Source organism: Schistocerca gregaria, unplaced genomic scaffold, assembly GCF_023897955.1.
Source record: "Schistocerca gregaria isolate iqSchGreg1 unplaced genomic scaffold, iqSchGreg1.2 ptg000742l, whole genome shotgun sequence".
In the NCBI taxonomy this organism is placed as follows: domain Eukaryota; kingdom Metazoa; phylum Arthropoda; class Insecta; order Orthoptera; family Acrididae; genus Schistocerca; species Schistocerca gregaria.
Genome location: NW_026062118.1, coordinates 109,661 through 110,000, shown reverse-complemented (window position 1 = coordinate 110,000; position 340 = coordinate 109,661).

Below are 340 nucleotides of genomic sequence, written 5' to 3'. Positions count from 1 at the left end.
GAGACAATTAAGGCCCCTACGGCTTCCTCTACTTCAAAAGGACCGTCTCCCAGCTCCGGAGGATGAAACTCCGCCTCCAACAGGCCCCAGTCTGCTCTCCCGTAGTCATACTGCATTGTCCACCCCTCTAGCACATGCTCCCCTTGTGATGCTATTGTAAATTCAATAGCGTTATGATCACTGGTGGTTATGTTGTCGTTGACCTGCCAATTTTGGATATTGTTTACAATGTTTGTCGTGCAGAGCGTGACATCAATAGAGGATGCTGCCCCAGCTCTGCTCCTGTAGGTAGGAGGGTTGCCGGGGAGATTGACAACATTTAAATTATGTTCCATAATTA